The sequence below is a fragment of the Chelonia mydas genome, chromosome 7 (assembly GCF_015237465.2).
Source record: "Chelonia mydas isolate rCheMyd1 chromosome 7, rCheMyd1.pri.v2, whole genome shotgun sequence".
NCBI lineage: Eukaryota > Metazoa > Chordata > Testudines > Cheloniidae > Chelonia > Chelonia mydas.
In genome coordinates this window covers 11156681-11170105 of record NC_057853.1, presented here as the reverse complement: position 1 = coordinate 11170105, position 13425 = coordinate 11156681, and the positions used below count along the sequence as shown (strand labels likewise).

The following is a 13425-nucleotide window of genomic DNA, read 5'->3' as shown; positions in this document are numbered from 1 at the left end:
TCCTCTGTATTCTTTATCTCCCTCAAAAGACCTGTTCATTGATTTTAATATCTGCAAGCAAAAGAGATAACAGTTTTTTATTGACAAAGCACCTATGCACTCCAGCCTTAATCCTGTGCTATGTATAATGTGCATCAGCAGCAGGTCAAAAGTGATGAGTAGGACTAGGAATTCAGAGGAACCTGAGCCTGCACTGCCAGGAATACAACACCATTGTCTCCATGTTATTCCTACCTAATAGAAGGAGTAAGACAATATTAGAACATGTAGCTGAGTGATTCATTTGCATGCTAAGATCACACTGAAGCCTTCAGACATGACCATTCTCCTCCTATGTCCTGTCTCTTTTTGACCCTCTGCTTTTAGAGTAAGACAGGGGATCATGCATGGGGCTTGAGACTTATTGCTTCTCATTGCAGGACACTATGGCCCATGCTTAACCCTAATCACATCTACACAGTCTGCTCACGCTTGTGTTCCCTATGGCACACCACACAAGGACTTGCAGTATCGAGGCCATAAGGAACTTGGTTGGACGGTCCACACAGGGCCATCCCTAGCTATTCTGGGGCCCTACGCAGCCCACCACAGGGCGGGAGGCAGGCCTCTACAGGGGGGGAGAGCAGAGGGGAACCACCACCCCCAGCACTCAACAGCAGCGCGACTGGGGCCGGGTCACTGCATTTCCCACCGCTGGGGGGTGCAGGCCCAGCCCTGCTGCAGAGCTCAGGGGAGTGGGGGTGGGGTTGGGGCAGATCACGGGTGGGAAGAGGTGGAGCTGGGGCTGGAGCAGCATGCAGCTGTGCAGGGCACCAGGAAATTTGGTGTCCCATGAAGTACACTGGCATGCTCAGTCCAGAAAACCACACCCATGGGCACTTACTGTCACCCTCGGTGGTGAGTTTCAGCATTAATGAATGAAGGGCCTTGGAGGATGAAATACCCCTAAGCTAGAGGTGGCCCCTTCAGATCAGGGCAGTTTGCACCGCAATGCTAGCACTGTGCTTGTTTTACGGCTGAAGGAGAGGACTTCAGCCTCCAAGGTGGTCAGTTCCTTTTCGGTCAAATTGACCCTTATGCAGAGGACCGTAGAAAAATCTATGCAGCACTTAAATTCCATTTAAACCCTCAAAAGAGAGCTTAAGTGGCGTCTCATAGGCCGCACAAGAAGACACTTCACCCTTTGTGACCATTTCTCTAAAAAAGAAAGAAAGAAAAATGAACCCTGCTATCTGCATTTATCTGTTGTCTAGTGCAATCTGCTCAGGATAATTACAAAAAGCCTTGGCTTTTGTTTTTCTTTAACAATCAAGGCACAGAGATAATAACACAAAAGCTTTTTGTACATGTTCTGAGGAAATTCTACCAAACATAGTTTTCTAGACATACGACTTCCAGCTCTGTTTAGATAGAAATAATCACTAAATCCTAAAACAAAGCCAATAACAGATGCTAAAAGATATTAAATCTATAGCTCCTATGTGTCCTACTTTAAAAATGAATCAATTTCTAGCATCATTTTTTTAATAAAAAAACCACTATTGGTTTTGATTAAGACATCACCGTTGGGAACAGCCACGTGTCGTTACTAATAATTTTTTTTTAAACTTATCCTTTATTGACTCTGTAATGGCAAATAGTCTCCCATCAGCCTGATTACTTCTGGTCCCCAGCATAAAAATAATATTGTAAACCATATAGTTTATTATAACCACATTTTTTCTTTTCCCTTTCCCTGTAATATTAAAATGTGTAGAGATCTTTAAACGTTATTCAAGTGAAGGCTCAGCATGGAAAAAGTTTGTGCTGTATAATTTATTCTATAAATTTCACTTCTTTTCCTTCCCAGGAAGTGTTCACAAGCAGGTGGCATTTTTCTTTAAATGTATTCGTTATTCAAAAAAGCAGCGTTCCCAGGAAGAAGTCGTCTTGGTGACTCTACTCTTCTTTTTAATTCGGCCATGGGCTGAACAATCTGTCACCTTTCTGTCTAAGACAACTAGGAAAACTCAAGCTACCTCCCCGACCACTTAGCAGCTTTGACATGGGTCCTGTTTATTTCATACTACACTCCTCTTGACTGGTCTCCCCTCTGGCCAAAACCAATGTCTTCAATACATGCAAAGTTCTGCTCATCTCCACAGCAAGGCTAACTTACTCAGACATTCGCTCCTGGCAAAGTTTCAAATGTAATCACATTGAAAGCTCTCAGCCTTGTGACTTTTAGCGCTCTTCAGGACCTGTTGATATTTTGCTCTTTACTGAATATGCTCATGGTGAGAGTCAGCATGTTTGTACCTACACAAATCTTCACATGAGAGGCTTTGGTGGGGAGGGCTTTTTTGTCTGGAGCATTACTCGTTTCAAGCTATTCACCAAGACTTTCAAAAACAGGAGCCTAAAGTTAGGCTCCTAATCCATAAGGCATCCGAATACGTGGCCTGAATCACAAAACCTCTGAGCACTCAGAAGCTCTTATAGACTCCAAGGGGACCTACTGTGGGTGCTCAACCCTTTTGAAATTCAGGCTACTTATTTAAGTACTTATTTGAGACTTTCAGACCCGCTAAATGGACGGCAGAGCACTCTCTGGTTGACTGCAGTACTCCACCTCTCCGAGAACAGTAAGGTAAGTCTCCCATTGACGCAGTGTACTGAAGACACCGGGGTAAGTCGACTCCAGCTACATGAAATCTAAATATAGAATTAAGAGCCTAAGATTAGCTGCTAACTGTAAAAGTCTTGATCCCCTGTCCATCCTGGATGATTCAGGTGTCTTGAGTTTTTAGACTTTCAGTCAAGCCTTTTTTTTTTTTTTTTTTTTTTTTTTTTTTAAATGGAGCTAGGTTTTCTGACAGTTCCAGTATCTGATTTCTCCACCAGTTGAAACTCATTTTAACAGCATCCCATATCTTGGCATACATTCTGAACCACAGAAAGCTTTTAAGCCCCCCCATCACCAGAATACCCAAGCTCCCCTAGCCTTCTCCTTCCTCATCCACTGAGAAAGTCTTTCAGAATACACCAGCTTTTCCTAGAGACAGTATTGGAGAGGTACAGGCCTTCTGTTACGGTTCTCCTTGTGACACCTGTGCCTGAAAGTGTCCAGAGAAGAAAGGGTAAAATGAATGCCCCATCATGGCTGATCACAAAAGCAAGAACTGTCAACCAAGTGTCAGCAGCAAGAAGAAAACATTCAGGCAGCATCAGTCTCCCTAAGCATTAATTGCCCGAAGTCATAACAAGAAGAAAATCCACATTGGTAATGGTCCTTTTCTATATTGATTCACAAAATCCCTGTGGAGCTGTTTACACTTTCTGCCAGACAAGTGTCAACTGAACAAGACGGGGTGAACATCTAGGGTCTACAATAAGATGCTACTTAGTGAGGAAATACAAGAGGCAGCTAGTAAAGGCCACAGAGTGAGTTATGTGGGTTTCTGAAAGGCTGAGAATGAGGAGTTGCAGGAAAGGGATGCTTAGAAAGAATGCTGTTGTCATTCTTTCGAGTCAGCTTCTATCTACCCAGAATACTGCTCTGTCTCCCAATCCCACACCAGTGCATGGAGAAGGTAGGAAGGACACACACAGACCTCCCTCTGTAATGCAGAATAGTTGGGGTAGGTCATTATTTGTCTAGTTATTATTAATACTTTGCCTTTCTATAGCATCTTCCATCAAAGGCTCTCAGAGAATTTTATAAATTCTAATTAAGCCTCACCCATTTTACACAAACAGATTTAGGGCTTAGTCTCCACTACAGGGAGATTGACACTACTGCAATCAATCCAGCAGGGGCCGATTTAGCGGGTCTAGTGAAGACCCACTAAATCGATGGCAGAGTGCTCTCCAGTTGACCCCGGTACTCCACCTCTCCGAGAAGAGTAAGGTAAATTGACCAAAGAGCATCTCCCATTGATGCAGCGCAATGAAAACACCAGGGTAAATCAACGTAAGCTATGTCGACTCCAGCTACGTTATTCATGTAGCTGGAGTAGCGTAACTTAGGTCAACTTTCTATTTATGGACCTAGCCAAACAGAATGATCAACATTCCTTGTTCGCCCCAAATCACAAGAGGCGAGGCTGTTTAATATATGAAAGCACAGAGACTGCTTCAGCGATAATGCCATGAAACAAGGGACTGATTTTATTACCCAAAGCCAGGGGAATTATGTCGTAACCAAGAGAACTGGCTCCCAGACATGGCTATAACTCTACAAAACATATGCAAATATTCAACTCTCTCCTGTACGATTAGAAAATTAAGTACCGGAAACCTTAAAACCATGGGAAGAAATTAAACAGTTCTCACAGAATGAAAAATTATTGTACTTTGTAGGTGAATGGGTGTTTTGTTGCTGCTGTTCTCAGCACAGCCAGACAATACAGAGAACAATCGCTGTAAAAATCAGTTATGCTATGATTCCTAGTGTAGTTACCCAACCTCCCTTCAGGGCAGTTATTTGTAGTATTTACATTTTTTACTAAATTATCAAGTGAAAAATCCAATTGTTCCTAAATGACATTCACTCTGTGTGCCTCCCATTCTCATATATGAGAAAGGGTTTATTATCCATTCGTAGTAATTAAGGCACTGATGTTATATGGATCCATAAAAACAACTTCATTAAGCCAACAAAGATTTTTATCAAAATTACAGCTGCAAAATATTTATTTAAAACTAAAAGCTGAATTCAAATGTGCAGCAAAAAGATGGTTTGAAGAGCAATATAGCATCAGAGAACCTGCAGCATTCTCAGAACTGGCCAAAAATACAACTATGTATACTGTAAAATATTTATATTGCTGGCTGCAAGGAAATGAAGTAATTAACCAGTTAAAAATGTCAATGAGAGATCATCAGTTTGATGACACTGCCCATTAGTATTTGAGATTCACTGTTGTAAAATGTTTAAGTAGCTGCTTTATAGAAGTATAAGGCAAGGTATCACGGTCAAAATTGGAAAATTTCCATGCATGGAAGCTTAGGAATTGCATGTCTCCGTCCAGTCAAGTAATTTGTTAGAAAATCCATCAGAAGAAAGGAAGGATTTTTGCTTTCTCTGCCAGATCATCCCTCTTAGAGCTGCTCAGAAGTAAAGGTTTCATGATGGCGCTTCTTTACCCATAAGAACATGATCAACTGACACCAAAACATGCCTCTCACACAGAGCTGAGTGAATATTTGGTTCTTCAGTTGGTTGGCTGAATCAAAAAATCCACAAAAAATTTTTGTTTTGAATTGAATCAAATCTAAAATTTTTCAGGTTTTTCTAGTTTCATTTCATTACAATGTTTATTTCTGTTTTGTTCTGTTTGAGAGCGTTTTACATCCTGTTTAAAACAAATCTAGCTACATTTCTGAACAAACCATCATTTTGAAAAAACAATGAGGAGTCCGGTGGCACCTTAAAGACTAACAGATTTATTTGGGCATAAGCTTTTGTGGGTAAAAAACCCACTTCTTCAGATGCATGGAGTGAAAATTACAGAAACAGGCATAAATATATATTGGCACATGAAGAGAAGGTAGTTCCCTTACAAGTGGAGAGCCAATGTTGAAGGCCAATTTAGTCAAGGTGGACGTGGTCCACTCCCAATAATTGATGAGGAGGTGTCAATCCACCTTGACTAAACTGGCCTTCAACATTGGTTCTCCACTTGTCAGATAACTCCCTTCTCTTCATATGTTGCAGAGGGCATAAAAATTTTCACAGCCCTGAGCGATGTAGCTAGGTCAATCTAATTTTTATGTGTAGACCATGCCTCAGATCCTTGTAGCAGTACTCTGCACTCAGAATAAAAATTAGACCAGCCTGTTTTCACATTTGATTTTGGTGTGATAATTACCAAGTCATTCACATGTAAAAGCATTCCCATAAATATAATCTTGGATGGATCATATCTGAAGCAGCTTGTAAACCCTAATGATGGTGGTGTACACATTCCAGATGTAAGGGCCTGATCCAACTCCCATTGATGCCAGTGGGTTCAGTGTGAGTTGGATTGAGCCTTTAAGAAAAATCATATGTTTGTTTATTGGACTGTTTTATACTACGTTCCCAAAAATCTCAGTTAAAAATGTTGTACAAAATCTGTTTAATGGTTTAATTTCATGATGCATATTACACTGTACAAATTGGATTACTAATTATCTACTTAATTTATATGAAGTTTTACTTCTATAAAACAAATTATTTTCATATATATTAACCACAGTATGCATTTGAAATAGGACTGCAGGAAGTGTCATGCATTAACTCTCTATAATAAAGTTGGATTTTATATCTTATGTCAACAGGGAGAGCTGCTGGGACTGTTTCTGGCTCCAGGCTTTTACAGTGCCTAACATAATGGGTCCCTGATCCTGGTTGGGACCTATAGGAAGATATAAAATATAGATATAAATAATAAACTTTCCTGATTTTATTATTTAGGCTTTTTTGTTACATAACATTGTTTCACACCATGAGTCCTTAAAATTGACTAGAGACAAATTTGCTTAATTACACTGCATTTCTACTACCAAAATTACCTTTTCCACCAGGATTTTCTGGCTGTTTTTTTATTAGTTTAAATTTAATTAAAACTTCTCCTTTAAATTAGGAAAAAATAGCACACTGGGAGACCAAACATATAAGGGTGACATTTTCAAAAGCCTTCAGGATTTGATCTAACTCTGCTCCAATAGAAGTCAACTATTGAATGTTGAAAGTTAACCTGTCTTCAAAGAGCAGTGTCTTTTAGAGCTTTCAAGTTTTTTCATAACGACTCACGAGTGGTGGAAATTCCACAAGTCTCATAACCTAAAAATAAAAACAGATTTAAATTCAAACAAGCAGCTTAAAAAATAAAGTTTCTATGGTTCAGTATGAGACAATGGGGAAAATTTTCAAAATCCCCAGGACATAGGCTCCTGAGTAGAATTGTGTGACTTAACTGATTGTTTGGTTTCCTGGCCAACCTGAAAAAAAGGGGGAAAAATAGTCTGGGGTTGAACAAACCATTTCATTATGTTGGAGGGTTTGGTTTTTTCTTTAATTTTAAAAACAAAATTGAAGGACATTTCCAAATGAAAAGATGTTTTGAATCAAAAAAAATCAGAACATTTTGTTTTGAAAACGTCAAAATGATTCATTTCCGTTTTGGAGGGAATTTTTTAGAGAGGTTTTCCCCAATCAAAACAATGTGGTGAATTTGAAACATATTTTGTGAAACGTTCTGGTGAAGATGAATCTGTATTTTTTGCCAAAAAAACAAAAAAACAAAATAAAAAAAAACTTTCATGGGAAAATTTTCAACGAGGCTACTCCAGAGTTGTTTGGCTGCTTTTGAAAAATATTGCCTAACCAGGCCTAATTCTGCTCCAATTGAAGTAAATGGTAAGACTCTCACGGATTTCAGTGGGAACAAGAGCAGGCAAAATTTTATTAACTTGTTTTAGAATATATCGTTACCTCAAAATATTCAGATTACATCCTCCATTGGGAACTAGAGACTAGAAAAACTGACAGCAGTTCTGCAAAACCCAAACATGCTTTTGCTCTGAGTCCTTCTTATTGGAACCCACAAAAATTGGGGGTTTGGTGAAATGATGCATGTTCTGATCCAGGTCTAGAAACTGGCAAAACCAGGAGTGTGTTTTTTTAATTAAGTCAGATTCATATTTTAGAAAACTATAATTTGGGAAAGGAGTGCAGGTCAAATGGTTAAATAGTGTGGGTCAAACTATCACTAGAGAAAGGAGGGTGTGGTTTTCGTGTTTTCCATTGGGAACGCTCTTTGGGGCCATATCATGATGTAACAATTGTTGCATTGCCCTCAGGCAAGGCCAGGAGGGAGATTGTGACTCAGAATTTCCTATCTGCCTGTGGGGAGTAATAGATCAACCCTGATTGGTACCCACCACGCTGTGCACACCTCGAGATGCCAGTACAGCTCCACTGCTGGAAACGTTGAGGTGTCACCCTTGGCTCCAGCCACTTCTACCCACCTGCAGGGAAGGGTGGAAAGAGAACATAGCAATTCTGTGGAGCCTGTTTCTGCTCCCTATAACGCATTTAGCTGGCACCAGGGAGTAAGGGGTCACCCCACACCTCCTTGTGCCACCATGCAGGCCAGGTTATGATTTGGCCGTTTGTACCTATCTGCTTAAAACTTGCTGTTTAGTTGAGATCCTGGCAGGCAAGACAATTTCTAATTCATCCCAGAAACTAAAGGTGAGCTGGCTTGAGGTCCATCCGTGCCTACTCCCTTGGACTGCAGGAAATCAATCATGTGCAGTATGCTAGCATGATCCTAACAGATGATTCCTGCTCAGGGCTCCAAGAAAGAACGGTAGAAAACCCTAAGTCCCTGCCAATATGCCCTGCTAAGGGAAATTTATTTCCCAACCCCAATTCTAACAATCAGTTCAACCCCGTGCACATGGGCAATCAATCGTCAGGGTTAATTATATCAAAGAAGCACATCTCCCCACGCACACACAAATATTAATGATACTTATGTATGGAACAAGGGAAGAGTAACCCTACCAACAGGACCCCGATACAGCAGTGCACTTAAGCAGAGTCCCATTAGTCCTGCTCTGCAATGAGACATGTGCAGAAGAACTGCTGAGCCTGCACAGAACTCCTCTGAAGCTTAACACAAGGGTTCACCTGCATTCATCTCAATGCAAGACTGGGTACTATGTGCATGCTTAAAGTAAAGTGCCTGCTTAAGCGATTTGCTGGACTGGGGCCTGGATGAGTAAGTACAGCAGGTGAGACCACTCACATCTGTTTTGATTGCATGTCACTTAGCATTACAACGAAGACAGAATGTAATTCCAGAAAGGATTATTTATTTTTAGAAAAGTAATATTCAGTTCATCCTAACGCAATTAATTAGGATCATTCCATTTCCCCCCTCAGAGCTCATCATTGTCTCTGTAGCCAAACAAAGCCCACAGTACAAAATGGAATACATGCAACCACCAATATTCTATTAATCAAAACTATGTTAAACCACTTCAAAGCGAATATAATGAATATTTCACCTTCATTGCTGTGAGCTTCATCAGGAACACTTAGAGGTTCATGCTGAGAAGTAGCAACACGGTGCTTTTTATTAGAGACTGGGAGGCTTTAGCTGCGGGCAACTTAACAGCCTTAGCATCTATTCTAGCCCTCAGCAAGCAGTTAGTTATTGCTATCTTCTATAAATCACTTCCGATTTATACACTGACCGAGAACCTGTTTAAAATTATTTTTAATATATTTCTACTTTTTTTATTCACACAAAGGCCTTTTTCCTTAATAAGTACTAGATAGTGACTATGGGCCCAATCCTGCAACAATTACTCACACACACACTCCCTCTGACATCAATGGGACTGCTCAAGTGAATAAGGACTACTCATGTGAGTAAATATTTCCAGGTCAGGCTCTATATGTCAAGTTCTCCATGTGTCCGTTGCTGAAAACAAAGACCTGGGTCTTTCAAGGGCATGATCCACAGCCCATTCAAGTCAATGGAAAGCCTCCCATTTGCTTCAGCAGTTTTTGGATTAGGTCTCTAGGGCCATAATCTGCTCTAACCAACACTGGTGTAAATCCACTGACATTAATGGAATTACTCTAGATTTACACTGGTGTGAAGAAGAGCAGAATTTTGCCCTTAATGTTGTTTTATACTTGATGTCTAATTGGCACTTAATCTAATAGGATTAAAGGCTGGGGGGGGAGGGAGGCTGATCTTTGTATTTTTTTTTTTAAACCTCACATCACTCACTTTGATATATTGATGCACCAGCCTCTGCATTGAGCTGCACCTTTATGAAAAGCAAAGCAAACACTCATTCTTAAACCAGAGATAAAAATCACACCTGCTTTGCCTGAAATGCTCAGCATGGTATTGCCAGTAACAGTACTTAGGAACATAACTGCTCAAATTATTTGCTATAATGGTGCCATTCTATGGTTCCCAGCAGAATTGGAATTGCTGAACGTTGCAGTCTTCGCAAGTAAGGAAACGCTAGTATGGTGCTTATGTGAAAATTCACTATATTTCTGCTACCAACGGAATAGTTTCCTCCTGTGATAATCCAAAATGTAAAACACATTAAGCCTTAAGACTCCTGAATATAAAATAAAATTGGTGTGAATAAATGATTATTTATATAAAAAAAAAATCACAGTCAGAACATCTGCTACATATGTAGAACCATAAAATGTAACCATTTCACTGCTCTGCAGGAACAGCAGCACACTGTAAGCTATGGTCCATTTCCAATCTCTCATACTAGCCCTGATCCCTCATTAGCTGTAATAAAAGATTAATTCTTAATGGATACAGGTTTTTTATTCTATTATTTGTCTTTTATAAACCTGATAAACTCACATTTTATTTTTTCTAATACATGGAATTAAAAGATCAGCTTCAAATAGTGTAATAGTGTTTTATCTCTTCTCTGTGTTTCAGTAAGGAGAGTTAACCCGAGCAAGAGCTATGTCTACACTACAAATTACTTCAGTATAACCTACGTTACTCAGTGGTGTGAATAATCCACACCCCTGAGCGATGTAAGTTATACCCACCTAAGTGTTGGTGTGGACAGAACTATGTCGGTGGGAGAACTTCTCACACCAACATAGCTACCGCCTCTTGTGGAGGTAGGAGTTATTAAGCTGACAGGAGAGCTCTCTCCCATTGACTTAGAGCGTCTTCACCAGTGTAGAGTAGACGTAGCCTCAGTGATTGTAGGTCCAATGGGTTAAAACAAAAGACACTGAGGCAGGAAAGAGAGAGATGGTCTAGCGGAGAAGGCACTGGGTTGGGAGTCAGGAGAACTGGGTTCTAATTTCAACTCTGCCTCTGCTGTGTTGTGTGACAGCGAGTGAGTTGGTGCCTCTTTCTCCTTCCACCATTTGTCTGTTTAGAGTTTAAACTCTGAGGCAAAGAGCCTCCTATTACATCTATCCACAGTGCCAAGCATGATATTTTTGGGAGTCTCTAGATCAGTGGTTCTTAACCTGGGGTGCATGCACCCCCTGGGGGTGTGAGATGCCCTTTTTGGGGGTGTGAGACATGCCAGATTTTTTTAGAAGGTAAATCATCGAAAACACAAATTAAAACACAGGCACGTAAGTACACCTACTTTGTTTCATCAAACCTATGTATTTATTAACATTATACATTTAACAATTACTGTAATATACAAACAAAAAATATATCTAGGTTTAAAGAACTGAACTACTTCAACGATTTTTGATAAGGGGTGCGAGAACATATTTTGAGAACCAAAGGGGTGCAGGCTGCAGTAAAGGTTAAGAACCACTGCTCTAGATGCTGCTGTAGTACAAATTACAACTGGTAGGGATCACTGTAATGGACAGAGGGAGGGCCTTGCATTAAATTTAAACAAAGTTTTAAGTAAAAATGGCTCCTGTTTCTTAGTATTGTCAAGACAGGCAATGTCAGTTTTCGAGGTGACGTGAGAGAGGGAATAGGATTAGTTAATCTAGAGGAGAAGGAAGATTTATAATAGCGATTGTGGCTGATGTGTAAATTAGAAAATGTCACATTGGCCATTTTGAGGGGGTTCAAGGTCAGGAGGATTGTTGCTTGGGCAGAGAAAAGAACAGGCAGTTGCTTCTTTTGGTAAGTTTCAGAGTAGCAGCCGTGTTAGTCTGTATCCGCAAAAAGAAAAGGAGTACTTGTGGCACCTTAGAGACTAACCAATTTATTTGAGCATAAGCTTTCGTGAGCTACAGCTCACTTCATCGACATTAGTGTTATTGAAACGCTAACGTGTCCTATGCTGATCAATTGGGTCATTCTGACAGCCATAAAAGGACCTTTAGATAGAAGATTGCAACTGCATGTTATTTGTTCTCTCAGTTGTATTATGTTGAACAAGTCCCTCTGTGGGAACAGACTCCAAGAATTTTCCGAACAGGCTGTTGGAACTGGAGTGAATTGACTACAGTATTTGAATTTTTCATAAGGCAAGAAAAACCAAATTCATGTATGAAGGGAAACATTGCCTGTTAATTCTCACTGTGCTTCTCTTGCTAGTAAGACAAGTAAGGGCTCCCTCTGCCTTTTAATCAGGTTTAATTCTTTCCCAGTGGTTACTTTTGATTCTCCCGCTTTGTTTTTCTGTGTGTTCATGCTTATGCATTGTTACACTAGAACAGTATCAAGTCATCATGAAGGTAAATTAGGTGACAGAGTCTGTAGTGCTTGCAGTCAAACTTTACACTAGTACGTAGGGTGACCAGATGTCCCAGTTTTATAGGGACAGTCCTGATATTCAGGGGCTCTGTCTTACATAGGCGCCTATTGCCCCTCACTCCCTGTCTTGATTTTTCATACTTGCTGTCTGGTCACCCTACTAGCAGGGGAAGTAGCACTTCTTCAGGTGACGGAATGTGCTTCCTTTCCCGTCAGGCCAGGGTTGGGGCGTATCAACAAGGTGGCATGAGGAAACTCATACTGCCACTTCCCATACTGTAGCATCTCTGAGAATAAACAGAGGACTCTGGTCTCCAGAGCTGCCAGTACCGCAGCTTTCAGCAGCACTACATTCGCCGAGAGAGGGAAGAGAGAAAATATGAAAGAACGGAGGACTCAGAACATAGGGCAACACTACCATGCCCTACCTGTCCCTCTGTATCCCACATTAATCCCTTGACATAGCTCAACATTTACTGCTGAATATTCTTGTCAAGCTGTTCACATTTTACAGCAGAAAGGCCCTTAAGCACTACAGGTCCAGGTCTCCCATTCACCCAGTCCTCACTCCCTGGGAAGGTACAAAACAGCCAGAACTTGAGAGGTTTCCCCGTGTTCCTGATAAAATCCTTCCCTCTCTCCTTTAGGAAAAGACCTTTTCTTATTCCACCACTGTGTAAATAAAGGGCAAAACCCAAGGGAGAGGAAACCTCTGTGAGGATCCACTTACAGCATTCCTCTTCAGTTGTTCCTGGGGTGGGAGGGGTGTGTTTGTCCGTCTGTGTTTATCTCTCTGCTCGAGTAAAGCCTGACCCACCACCCTCTGCAGTAGAGACCTGTGATGTTGCAATGGCGGCTGAGTGTTTCTTCCATGCATACTTGGCAGAGGAGGGGTTCCATGCATGGAGGTCCCGTCCCCCCACAGGACCAGATTTAGAAATATTGGACCACTATTAGGTTCATGCATCACAACACATCTAATCCTTGCTGTCTGCTTCTTAAAAAGAAAGGAAAGGAAGAAAGGCTGTGTGAGGATGTGCTGCTAATGATATCTCTCCCCAAACCAATGATGGTCTGGAAAAGTGACTTGCATCCCCAAAAGCAAGATTAAAAGTCTCTATTTATTGAGCAAATAGTTAACCACCAAATACTACATTTTACAGTCTAAAGGTGTGATTTATTAAGGACATAAAGAGACTAATAA

The 13425-nt window shown here is 40.7% G+C and overlaps 1 long non-coding RNA gene across 3 annotated transcripts in view; it reads right to left on the bottom strand.

Moving 5' to 3' along the window:
- Positions 1–6088: 6088 nt before the first annotated feature.
- Positions 6089–13425, bottom strand: part of LOC122466716 — a 38008-nt gene continuing 30671 nt past the window's right edge. For 2 of the 3 annotated variants that reach the window (XR_006292451.1, XR_006292449.1), the window contains 2 exons: positions 7909–7995; positions 6114–6808 (listed from right to left, as the gene is read on the bottom strand). This is a non-coding gene — a long non-coding RNA (uncharacterized LOC122466716). Of the gene's footprint in view, positions 6809–7908; positions 7996–13425 lie in introns of all 3 variants that reach the window. The other variant, XR_006292450.1, reaches the window with a different exon arrangement.